Source organism: Triturus cristatus, chromosome 1_1 (genome assembly GCF_964204655.1).
Source record: "Triturus cristatus chromosome 1_1, aTriCri1.1, whole genome shotgun sequence".
Lineage (NCBI taxonomy): Eukaryota > Metazoa > Chordata > Amphibia > Caudata > Salamandridae > Triturus > Triturus cristatus.
The window spans coordinates 1,094,668,324-1,094,681,580 of record NC_140579.1 but is presented as its reverse complement, the minus strand read 5'-3'; the positions used below and the strand labels follow the sequence as shown (position 1 = coordinate 1,094,681,580).

Here is a 13,257-nt window from a genome sequence, read left to right as displayed (position 1 = left end):
ATTTTTGTTTGGGAGTGTTGCACGCTGTGTGCTCTTGAATTGTTTTGTTGAATATATCACGTTACTCCGCTAACCATCACTCCACATACTGTCATCCCAAAATGTTTATAACGCAAATTCTATCACCCCACATTTTATAATAACGCAAACTTTTACCACGACTATACTTTTACCACGCATGCTATTACAACGTAAAGGCATGCGTGGTAAAGGTATACTCTTAGTAAAAGTTTTACAGGTAAGTTAGAGTACACTACACAAACACTACCCTACACTCCACTAACACTACCCTAAACCCTAAAACACAACCCTACACTACACAAACACTACCCTAAACTACACCTACACCACAACCCTAAACCCTAAAACACTACCCTAAACCCTAAAACACTACACTACCCTACACTACACTAACACTACCCTACTGTTTTGAATGTAGCTTCTCACCAATAAGCCACACCCAATCCCTGCACTCCCACCTGGGAGGCAAATAACAAAATGCAAAGGCTCTATCACTTTTAGAATAAGGCTTGGGGTTTATTACATAATACTCTCTAAACAAAGGCTATCTCAGATACCAAATGCATAATATTCAAATATATGTAGCAAACTTATAATCTAAAGGCATGAATCAATAACTGAGCAAACTATAATACTGATTAATAAACAAGCAATAACTGATATAAGATAAGGTACACTGGACGTCCTGCAAGAGATCAGAAAGATATACATATATAGAGAGCAGAGGAGTACTCTGGATGTGCACCTCCCACACCACAAAGAAAACACCTCCAATGATCAAAGAACCACACAACTCAATACATCACCTGGTGCATACACTGCCCACTTCTGACTGGGGGAATTACAGCCGGGGATCAGAGCTCAGCAAGCCAGGGTTCAATCCGAGATAGATACGTCTGCCCTCGCTCGGAATCCAAACTCCCAGTTTCTCAGCCTGCAACCCTCAGCTATAAACACACTAGAAGATTCGTGAAAGACCTCCTCCCACCGCCAGAGGAATTTTACCAGAACTGGCCAAGTTTCAAGCAAGCATCTCCATGGCAGTAAGAAGCTCTCAAGTCTCTTCCTCCATTCGCACATCTTCCAGCCTCTGTCTTGACGAAGCTCTCACAAGGCCTTCCACAGTACACTAAACAAAAACAATCACTCAGGAAAACACCAAGACCTTGAATGTGAATAACCCAAACAACTTGCAAGCACGGCTGTGCACGCAGCAGCAAGGCAGAGTCAGACATGAGGCCCTGTCAAAGGCAATAGTCCGCACCTATAATTCTCATCCACACAACTTACAAACACCACAGTGCACACAGAAAAGTTTGAAGCAAGGTAAAGTCAGAAGGCAGAATGACATTAGACTACGTCAAAGCCAATAGGTCAAAGTCATAATTCACCTAACCCAAATAACATTATACACTTAATCCCTCAGTATACAACATTGAGCACATGTGTGCACCACCACCCACAAGACTGCACCTCAACATCCCATACCTTCTATTCTTGGAAAGACTATTCCACTAAAAGACAGAAGAAAAGCAGGCATATGCAAACCCATCCTACATTAAGGCTAAGGTAACATAACACACTTAAGTCAGTACAAAATGGTGGTGGTTGAGGGTCATCATAGGGTGTTAGACCACAAAAGTGGCTCATTCACCACATTGCACCCCATGACCCTCGATCATCACCATTCACATATATCAAAAACAAAATCCTCAACTAAAGGCACAACTATGAATGAAGCACTGCATCTCTTAACTGCAAAAATGAAATCATTGCAAAGCAAATAGCAACTGTATATCATAACTGAAAAACAAAACTATCATTGAAGCACTGCATATCTCAATGGAAGCAAAATCATTTAAAACCACATTTCTAAATTGAAAGGCACAATTACTAAAAAGCACATGTTGAAACAGCAACTCATCTGTTGAAGTGGCTACACAAAAATACATAATTCAAAACAAATCATGACTAAAAAGCAACTATGATCGAAATGCTCCATTGCAAAACTGAAAAACTCATAAAAAGTATATGATAATCACTTTAGAGCAAATAAAGTCTGCATCCTCTAAATACATGCAGAAGCAATAACTCAGGTGCATCTAGAAATAGCTCATAGATATCTGGATACATGTTTAAATGAATACACAAAATAAATGAATCAAGCTTTTGAATGCTCCTAATGCCTCTAATGGTTAAACTGGAAACTCTACTGCCAAACTCATATATTGTAGCAACAGCTACAGGTTATTACTGTCCAGTCTCTAACTCAGAAAATATCTACTCTGATTGCAGCAAAGCGTCTCTATCGGTTTTTTCTCTCTAAAATCAAAAACAGTCCTTCTGTGTGACAAAAACACACAGCCGTCTCCCATCGCATCTGAACTCCACGTTGATAAAACAGTTCTGGCAAAGCACATCCTGTAGTTCCCTCTTTTGTTTTGTCTTCACTGTCACACAAGCAGGTACCCTGTGTGAAAGACACACAGCCTTCATGCATGTAAAGTTGGCTTCACGTGAAGGAAACAGTTCCACACTCTGCTGATCCCTCTTTGCTTGAAAAGAAGCAGTCCATCATGCTCTCCGGTATATATCTGATCTTCTTGACAAGGGAGGACCCCATCAATTCTGGTCGGCCACAGGTATCAGCCGCCACCATCTGATCTGGCGATCACTCCAGGCTTGGGGGGGGGAAGGGGTGAAGGGGAGAGGGGAGGGGGGGAAGAGGGAGGGCCCCACTCACAGGGGAGAAGGGAGTCCCACTCACACGCGGAGAACTGGGCGAATCTGAAAAAGAAACAAGCATCACTCTTCTTGCAAAAAACATTTTTCAAAAGAAAAGTACACTTCTTCCGTCTTGCATTTCTAAAAATACAATATTTTAATTTCTGTCTACATAGGTCTCCTCCAGCTCTGGGGAATTGTCTAAAAATACCTCCAACGCTTTAGCCTCTGAATTCTTGGTAAAATCTCTCTTTTTCTATACACAGCAAGAAGGGCTGGGGCAGTCTCCTTCTCTCACTTCTCTCACTGCACCCCTCACAGGTGCTGCCCCCCTTCACAAATCTCTGCGGACACCAAATGGCCCCTCGCCAAACATATCAAGCAGGGACGTCTCTGCTGTCTCTAGCTTGCACCTTATCTCCTTCAAGGTCGAAGTGATCTGCACTCTTGCCAACTTTGGTCTGCTCTGCGACTCTCCTCATGGGAAAAAAAACTAAACTGCTCTTGACATATCAAAAATAAAAAAGCATTGGCAATAGCAAAAGTCACATATCAAGTCCCATGCTACTTCTGTAACAATATCTGGGACAGCATCAGTCAAAGAAGGTATATTTGCACACATGCTACACAATTAGGGTCACCACCTCAATCTGTCAAGCCCTGAATGATCACACTGATCCCTTCACGCCCATCTGGCATTCTGTACTGTTTCAAATTAATTTCCTTTATAACATAGGGCACCTTCACTGGGAAATCTTGTGTTTCAAACTCCACTTCAGGACTTTCTATTAAATCATGTGCAAACTGTTTTTCTGTCTGTACACGCCACTTAACAACCATTGCAATCTCCCATAGGCAAAACACATTTTCTGTAACGCTGTTCTGTCCACAATCTTTTGGTGCGCAAAAGCACAACATTTGTCCAGCATCTGAATTTAAAAGTGACCTGTTGTTTCCCTGCACTTTCCTGTAATCATTGTACATAATCTGCTGTTCACATTGAAAATGATATTGTTGCATTTCTCTTTCGAAGCAAAATGTATCATTCACTGTCATGTCTAATTTATGTCCACAACCGGTGATCGTTAAGCCTAAAACGTTAGTCTGTTTACTCTCCTGCACATTCCATTCTTGCTGAAAAACCTTCTCAGAAGAATTAATTAAAACTGTCTGTGTAGCTCGTAGTCTGACTGCATTCTCTGTTACACTTATCACATCTGAATCATTCTGGCTGGTCAAAGTAAACAGCTTCACAGCCTGGTACATGTTTAATTCTGTCTTCAAAGATATATTTTCAAACTGGGCATCAACTAGCTCTGTTTTCAACTCACGACGTTCTTTTAGCAAATGCTCACATGTTTGATGCATATTAAACAACACATTTAAAATAACACAGCTGTCTCTGTCTAAAATGTCATTAATCTCCTGCTGATTAACAGCCTTCATTGCAACTCCGGAGTCTTTAAACTCGAAGGAGTCCCACGCTTCAGAGTTATGCTCTGACATTTTACATTCACTTTGCAACTGAATACATTTGATATGCATTCCTTAACAAACACTTGAAAGGGATCCAGCCCTTTCTGCCTAACGTAGCAAGCTATTTATAAGCACTTTTTACAAAACACACTTAAACACACACACACCAATTCTAACACAGCACAATTAGCTCACTTCACGAGCCAGCACATCATATGGGCAAACCCCATGCAAATAAATCAATTGATATCTAAGAGTCTGCTTTCAATTTCTAAAAAAAAAAAAAAAAAAACATATTTCTTCCCCTTTTAAATCAATGTTCATATCCTGCAACCGACTACGCCAAAATGTTTTGAATGTAGCTTCTTACCAATAAGCCACACCCAATCCCTGCACTCCCACCTGGGAGGCAAATAACAAAATGCAAAGGCTCTATCACTTTTAGAATAAGGCTTGGGGTTTATTACATAATACTCTCTAAACAAAGGCTATCTCAGATACCAAATGCATAATATTCAAATATATGTAGCAAACTTATAATCTAAAGGCATGAATCAATAACTGAGCAAACTATAATACTGATTAATAAACAAGCAATAACTGATATAAGATAAGGTACACTGGACGTCCTGAAAGAGATCAGAAAGATATACATATATAGAGAGCAGAGGAGTACTCTGGATGTGCACCTCCCACACCACAAAGAAAACACCTCCAATGATCAAAGAACCACACAACTCAATACATCACCTGGTGCATACACTGCCAACTTCTGACTGGGGGAATTACAGCCGGGGATCAGAGCTCAGCAAGCCAGGGTTCAATCCGAGATAGACACGTCTGCCCTCGCTCGGAATCCAAACTCCCAGTTTCTCAGCCTGCAACCCTAAGCTATAAACACACTAGAAGATTCGTGAAAGACCTCCTCCCACCGCCAGAGGAATTTTACCAGAACTGGCCAAGTTCCAAGCAAGCATCTCCATGGCAGTAAGGAGCTCTCAAGTCTCTTCCTCCATTCGCACATCTTCCAGCCTCTGTCTTGATGAAGCTCTCACAAGGCCTTCCACAGTACACTAAACAAAAACAATCACTCAGGAAAACACCAAGACCTTGAATGTGAATAACCCAAACAACTTGCAAGCACGGCTGTGCACGCAGCAGCAAGGCAGAGTCAGACATGAGGCCCTGTCAAAGGCAATAGTCCGCACCTATAATTCTCATCCACACAACTTACAAACACCACTGTGCACACAGAAAAGTTTGAAGCAAGGTAAAGTCAGAAGGCAGAATGACATTAGACTACGTCAAAGCCAATAGGTCAAAGTCATAATTCACCTAACCCAAATAACATTATACACTTAATCCCTCAGTATACAACATTGAGCACATGTGTGCACCACCACCCACAAGACTGCACCTCAACATCCCATACCTTCTATTCTTGGAAAGACTATTCCACTAAAAGACAGAAGAAAAGCAGGCATATGCAAACCCATCCTACATTAAGGCTAAGGTAACATAACACACTTAAGTCAGTACAAAATGGTGGTGGTTGAGGGTCATCATAGGGTGTCAGACCACAAAAGTGGCTCATTCACCACATTTACACTACACTAACACTACCCTAAACCCTAAAACACTACCCTACACTACACAAACACTACCCTACAGTACACTAACACTACCCTAAACCCTAAAACACTACCTTACACTACACAAACACAACCCTACACTACACATACATTACCCTAACCCCTAAAAAATCTTATCGCCCACCCCATTCCCCCTTACCTCTCTCTCCTCATTGTTTTTCTCGCCTTCTGCTTCCTGCATCACGTCGTCTTTCTCTGAGGGGCGGTGCACGTCGATGTGAGGAAACGGAAAAGCCTATTTCCTCACAATGACGTGGATCGCCCAAAATCTTTTTTTTTTTACTCCCCATGTTCATTTACCATACATACCTTTACAACGATTTGCGTTGTAAAGGCATGCGTTTTAAATGCACATGCGGAGTAAAAAAATGCGGAGTGATGGTATGCGGGCTAAGTGCACTATGCGGAGAAAATGTATGCGGGGTCAAAGTCCGCGTTGTAAAAAATCGTTGTAAATGATATTTACCGTTTTGTTGCTTGTGTTAATAAATCACATTTGGGTGCTGCTGTAGGGTGTTGTATCCATTTGTGGTTTCTTTATGCATGAATGCTGGGTTCTTGACTTGGGTATTCTCACTTTTTAATGAATGGGACAAGGACAAGAGGGACCTGGGGTAATGCCCAATTACTTACCAGGAATCTTCATTATCCTTGGCCCTGTTGTCCTCATCCCATTCATTACACCCCTCCCTACCTCCCGGACTGCTGACCTTCATGTGTAGGGCTTTGTACTTCAGAAGCAATGCCGGGTAAGTACGACCTAAATACTCCCAGTGGAAGAGGATAGTGTATGGGTTCCATTATTGCTTTTGTTCTTTTTAGGTCTCTCAGACCTAGCATTGCAGCGCGCATTCGCTGCTCGCTCCGCGAGGCATATTGTAGTAGGGTAGGTTTTAGAGGTGGAGTTCAATCCCCGCCCATCTGTTTTTTTAGGCTGGCGTCATTGTTTATGGTAAACGCTGGCTTGTGATTGAAAATAAGGCTTCTCTCTTACCGCCCTGGATCCTTTTGGGACCTCCTATCCGGACTGGATCGTCTACTTGTGGCTTTACACAGTCTGCTTCAATTAGTTGGTAAGCACGCACTATTTTAAAACTGGACACTTATGGGGACAATGGCGGCTGCAGCGCTATGCGCTCTAAATTCTATGTTTTTTTTTATTACTTCAATGAGCGTGGCACCCGCTAGGGACACGGCGCTCACTTTATTTATTTATATTTTGCATTTATGTTGAGTGTGGTGTCCACTTCAGGGACACCGCGCTGTTTATGTTTGTTTTTTACTTTAAAACTGAGCGCGGCGCTGCTTCAACGACACTGCGCTCCGTTTCTTTATATATTTTTTTTAACTTTAACACTGAGCGCAGCGCCCGCTTCAAGGGCACCGCGCTCAGTGGTAAAGTAAAGAAAAAAAAAATGAGTGTTGTGTCCTTGAAGCGGTGCCGTGCTCAGTTTTAAACTTCACCATTTGCAATGCAATTGGACCTATTGTATTGCAAATGCTTGTTTATTTCCTTACTACGTTGTCTCTGTTGTATGGTTTTGTTTACATGGATTTTTCTAATCGCCTGGGTTCCGGTAGGGGTGTGTCAGAATGTTACGTGTGAGCTTTAGTGGTGTACTCTAAGTCAAGTAGTGAAACGTCTACACATGCTGACACCCTCTATCGTCCTTGTCTTTCTTAACACATTGTATCAACTTCCGAAGGATAAATGGCCGAGCTGTGCCCGTTAAAAAGAAAACTGCCCGGAAAGGACAGTAAGCAAAATGTGTATTTGTGCGCCGCTTTAACTTTAATATTGACTTTTGTCGTGATGATAAACATCGCATTGGAATATTATTTAGTGGCTTCGGGCTGCACAATGACCTTTGCCGCTGAGTAATCTATCGACCTATCTCAAGCTGTGTTTGAAGTATTTGTTGAGCCTTTTTTAATTCAAAATAAAGACAGAAAAAATTCTTGCTCTAACAGGAGCGACCCGCTGAATATTATTTTGTGTGTTAATGCGGACCTATGGCGGTGGTCGTATTGCTGTCGTATTGACCTTTAGGGAGGCGGCGCTGCTGTTTCTGCGGCCCAGGGCAGGTAGAGGGCTCTGTGTAGGCGGGGTTCAGGGTACTTAAACAGGAAGTAGTGAGTGATGCTTTATGTCTGGGGTGTGATTAATGGCTGAGCTCAAGGGGGGAGGTAGTCGTGGGGCCATTATTACACCAAGTATGTCTACAGAGGGGTCAAAGATCACTGCAGCAGCTGGGGTAATGTGTATGTAACTTGCAGTCCGTCCGCGGAGAGGGGTCGCACTGCTGGCATTTCGACTAGAGGTTATTGCATCTGTTGGCCAAAACAAAAACATTTTCCCCAAAGCCCGGACTCGTAGGAAGACTGCGGAATGGAGGTGAAAACTGCCGGTCTTCGTGCACCCCCATATCTTCTTAACTCTTTTGAACGTAGCAAGAGAATATACCTGCAAATCACTATCAAGCCTTCTGAAGTCTGGTTTCGCTTGACTCCTTGGGGGTAACATGTGCACTTTTTCAGCCATCTTGTTTGTATCGTGTTTTTTTCATATCTTCCCAGAAGTCTGCATTTCCCTGTTTTTTTAAAAGTTGGAACCGAGTCGAGCCATTGTATCCAGCACTGCAGTAGTTACGTCTCAGTAACTCAAAGGCTCTTTTGAGTTCAGTTTCTGAGGTAGCTGAGGCGCTAGGATCCTTCTCAGCAAAGATGTGGGAGATGGGAGATGATCATTTTACTCGAATGACCAAATGAAAGATCCTACTTTCAACTGAAATGAGCGTGATTATGGACTTCATTTCCCACAGTCCATCTGGGAAAACTGTGTGCTGGTATGCCAGGCAGTGTACTTCCTTACCCGTTTTAAAGCTCCAGTTTTTGTACATAACAAAAATGAGGGCTTGCTATAGGGTTGGCTCATCAAGCATTTGGTCAGCGTAGGAGGAAATAATGGCAAAGGCTGTCTCAGTCATGGTGCTTACTTGACACGAACACCCTGCCACCATGGGTGCATGTTCCGTCCTGGACCAGATTCCCTGCATGGCAAGAACAAGCACTCTCTCTCTCCCTTCCTCTGTTACTCTCTCTATCCCTCTCTCTTTCACTCTCTCTCTCACACTCTCTCTCTGTTATTGCAATGCAATAGGTCTCGCATTTACGCGAGTTTGAGCTATTGACATTGCAAATAACAATGCCTTTTATTTTTGTTTTTGTTTTTAAAACATAAATAAAAGGCATTGTCATTTACATTGCCAATAGCTTAAACTCGGTAAATGCGAGACCTATTACATTGCAAATGCTTGAGATATATCTAATGAATGGGACGAGGACAACTGGACGAGGAGTAATGCCCCGATTACTTACCGGTAATCTTCATTACTCCGAGTATAGTCTTCCTCGCCACATGACTAACAAAGTGAGCTTCAGCTCCACACCAGAACCCTCCAAAGCAAAAAAAGTCAGCCTCCCATGCCTCCCATCCCTCCCCAATATGGCCGACCCAGTACACCCATGACCTCTATAAGAGGCGGGCCGGCCCAACCCATCAGCCTGAAACTACCAAGCATAACCATGAAGCAGATAGCCAGACAGGGAGGGAGGGATGGGAACTCATGTGGCGAGGAAGACTATACTCGGAGTAATGAAGATTACCGGTAAGTAATCGGGGCATTACCTCCTCGTTAGTCTTCCTCGCCACATGACTAACAAAGTGAGCACATACCAAAGCCAAGTGGCTTCATGGAAACTCACAAGAAACCAACAGACCAGAAAGGGACCCCTACGGAAGAGGGTAAACCCAACAGGCCAGACGAGCGGAAGAACCACCCAAGAGAGAGGCAACCACGAGCAGGAAGAACCAGCCCGGGACAGAAAGACAACGGGAGGCCCGAAAACCCGGACCCCCGAAACACAAAGCGCCGCCCAAAAAAAACGTGTCCCCACCAAGATCGAAGGAGGACTGAGAAAGAACGGCACCAGACCGCACGGAGCCAAAAGCAACCGCAAACAGGACCCCGAACAGAAAGCAGGAATCTGGTCCAAACACCCGCCCAAAGCGAGAGGGGAGCAAAACCCACACAGAGCACGAGCCACTGGAGCTCCAAGGAACAGAAGAAACAGAGGCGAACCACCCCCATACCCAGGACCGGATGGGAAAAGACAACAAACCCACCAGGACCTGAGGCAATCAAGGGCAGAAGCCAAGGAACCAGAAGGAACCAACCCAGAACGGCAAGAGCTGCAAGAATGGACGGAGATGCAGAAAGGAAAACCGCACCCCACCTGAACAAAAAAAGGAAGGTCACCCAAACCCCACCAGCAAGGAGAGGCAGGCGAGACACGACCACATCCGCCCAAAGGATCCCCGGAAGGAAGAGCCTCCGCAGGAAATCGCAACAAAGCGACCCCCCCAACAAAAACACTGAAGCCCCAAACAGGAAGGCGAACACCCACCAGGGGACCTCCTGCACAAGAAAGCAGAACAAACCCAGAAGGTAGGGAAATGCAGAATGAACGAGCGAGACAGCCCAGTGCAGGGGACGAGCAAAACCACCCCCGCAACGTGCCACAAGCAACAAAGATCCGCCGAGGCGAGAACCCAGGAGGCCAAACACACAAACACAGGGGCAAGGCCACAGGCAGCAACCCACCAAATGGCGAGAAAGACAGAGGAGCAGGGCGGAATGAGCCCAAGAAAAGCCAACACCCACAGGGAACAAGCCCAAGCAGGCAGGACCCAGTGCTCCAAAACCAGGGCGCACAGGGAGCGCCAAACCCAGATCCACCACCCGCAGGAGCAGAATCGGGAAGCACCAAGGCGAGCCCCACCAACAGGACAAAGAGCCCGCCCAGGTGCAAAGCCTCCATCCCGGATAAGAAGGCAGAAAACACCAGCACTGGGGACGCAAACCGGAAGAAAACGACAGAGGCAAGCCCGCAAACCCCTCCGGAGCACAAGGCAGCGCACAAACCACCCAGGTGAGCAACAAGAAGCCCCCGCGGGGCAGGGGTGAAAACAAGCCAAGAAATGGCCAACAGAAAGACATATCACCCAATCCAGCGCAGACAGGGAACCCAGCACACCCCACAGGCCGAAAAGGTCGCCAACACCCAGGAAGGGGAGACCAGAACACAAAGACCACCGGCCGCACCTGCAGACCGGGCGGGGAAGGGAGCCACCGGGGCAAGAGAAAGGACACCCACGGGAACAGGCGTAGCCGAGAAAAAAGCCCCAGAACAACCAGACAGGGAGGACCCCCAATAGACAGACCGGGCAAACACCGGCCGACACCCAGGGTCAAGAAGCTCAAAACCCACCCAACGGAAGGACCACACCAGGGCAGACAAAGCAGTCACGACCAGCCGGCAGCCACCAGACGAAGGGGGATTGCCACCCAAGGGAGGAGACAACCACAGTCCGCAGGACAGGACCCACACAGCCAGGATCGCATGCAACCAGTGGCACGGAGACCACGGGACACACGACTGAGCAAACCTGACACACTCGGGCGACAACCAGGCCAGAAACCGAACACTGTCACGCAAACACCCCAGGACAGAGAACTGGGCCCAAATCCAATAGAAACTGAAGCATACTACCCAGAAAAAAACACCACCAGGTAATACCAATCACAACGAGCGCTCGGGAGCGCGCGGTGGGATACAACAGCGACCACAACTGGCAAGCAGACACCCACCAGAGACCTCAGAAAGAGGCTGGAGAAGAGAACACGCACCTCATGCACCAGCCGAGAACCGTGACAACACGACGAGGAGGGTGCAAGGGACGCTGGCCGAGCCGCAGAGCAGGAGGAGGGGACACCACCGCCGTAGCCCAGGGCAAGAAAAGCCAGACTCCAGGAGCAGAGACCAAAGCTCACCCGGAGACTACAGAAGCAGCCCGAGAAGGAAGAACAGGAGCAAACAGAGGACCGCCGCAGGCGCCCACAGCCCCCGGAGTCCCCGAAGGCCACACCAACCAGGACAGACCCAGCACAACAGCGGAGAGCAGGCAGTGGACAGGGGCACACAGGAAGGGAGGACCGCCGGTCAAAACCGGAAGTGAAGGCCGGGCAGGGGAAAACACACACTCCACCAGGACAAAAGCCCCAGAATGCGTGAACAACCAGCACCTATATGGAAAAACACAGTCCAACAAGAGGAACTGAGAACCACCCTACCGAGAAGAAAAGAGAGACCGAGCAAATACCCGTAAGGGCCCAAACAGCGCCAAGCAACGCACGCAACATGAGACCAGGTGCGCGCAGGGTGGAAGGCCGACGGCCCTACAGCGACAAAGCCCACAATCAACACCCACAGACGAAGGAAAAGTACGAGACCGACGAACACAGGCCACCACAGCGGAATGCAGAGAGAGAATGACCCACCACACGGGAAGATCAAGCGAAGCACACAGAGACACGGAACCGCGAGCGCCGGCACCCAGACTGGAACCCAGCCCACCAGCGACACGGGTGGCCAGAGCAGACTCCTAACAACAAAGGAGCGACGCCTCGAATCCCAAAAATCGTGCAAACAACCACTCCCCACCAAGCAGAGTGCGAACCTGACCCGAAGGCACCAGAGCATGCCACACGAGCACCAGGGAGAGTCAGTGACGTGCCCAGGAGCACAAGACCTCGAGCGTCCCCGCCGAGACCCAAACACGGCACCCCAGTACCGAGGACGACCCTACCAGCTGCAGGAACGAAAAGCTGAGAGGGAACCGCTCACCAGCGTAGCCCAAAAGTCTGGAGACGCCGGGGAATGAGCCCGGGACCACAGACATGCAAGCATTGGCCACCACCGAGCCACCTCCCCACGTCACCCAAAAAGCAAGCAAGGAAACCCTGACAAGTAAAACAAATCAAGGACAGCACCGGAACTCACGGCCGTAGGAGATAGAAAATGCAACTCCCCATGGCCTTCACATGTAGCACAAACAGACAGCGAACTCGACCCGAAGGCGATGGAGCGCCGCACATGAGCACTGTATACACAGTACACAGACAGGCACAGGGAGATCAAGTGATGCGCACAAAACATAGGACTTGGACGCGTGTAAACAATGGGAAGTGAACCATGAGAGGAAGAGTCTCAGACCTGAACCATCAGGTCACAGTGACTCAGAGGCACGAACCCCGGGATCCCGCACAGTGTAAGTCACTCCCCTCACCGGAGGAAGCTTCCCCGCCACCCAGCACAGCCACGACCCTGAAATGTAAACGCGGACCAAAGAGCATACTACCACGGCAGCTGGAAACAAGGCGGTCCGGCCAGCCGGAACCGCAGAACCGGAACGGGAAGACGGGGGGAAGTGAGGCCCCTCCCCTCGGAACCAGCGAGGAACACACGCCGTCAATGTCCAACG

General features: G+C 47.1%; 1 long non-coding RNA gene across 1 annotated transcript; it reads right to left on the bottom strand.

The window, feature by feature from the left end:
• Positions 1 to 512: 512 nt before the first annotated feature.
• On the bottom strand, positions 513 to 5,098 carry LOC146871617 (uncharacterized). The gene is made up of 2 exons (XR_014981029.1): positions 4,972 to 5,098; positions 513 to 2,808 (listed from the first exon to the last, which is right to left on the bottom strand). It is a non-coding gene; the product is annotated as an uncharacterized LOC146871617 (long non-coding RNA).
• Positions 5,099 to 13,257: the final 8,159 nt, after the last annotated feature.